This window comes from Brassica oleracea, chromosome C5 (genome assembly GCF_000695525.1).
Source record: "Brassica oleracea var. oleracea cultivar TO1000 chromosome C5, BOL, whole genome shotgun sequence".
NCBI classification, from domain to species: domain Eukaryota; kingdom Viridiplantae; phylum Streptophyta; class Magnoliopsida; order Brassicales; family Brassicaceae; genus Brassica; species Brassica oleracea.
In genome coordinates this window covers 17,403,501-17,403,810 of record NC_027752.1, presented here as the reverse complement: position 1 = coordinate 17,403,810, position 310 = coordinate 17,403,501, and positions in this window count along the sequence as shown.

The following is a 310-nucleotide window of genomic DNA, read 5'->3' as shown; positions in this document are numbered from 1 at the left end:
TGGGAACCATTGGGCTAAGATATGAAGGACTCCCAAACATTTTTGTGACCTCTATCAAAGAGAGTCTGAAAGGGAAGAATCCTGAAACTCACTTGGTCAATAAAGATGGTGTAAAAAATTTCGAACATGATCAAGATGATCTTATGGAATATGAGACTTATGATTACCTAAAAGAATCAAGTTGATAATCTGATTTCGACATCAAACTTGTGTGATTGCTTTGCTTGTATGCTTTCTCTGATTTTTATCTCCTTGAATTTATTTCTATTACATTGTCTGCTTAGATTAAATGAATGAATGATTTTTCTAT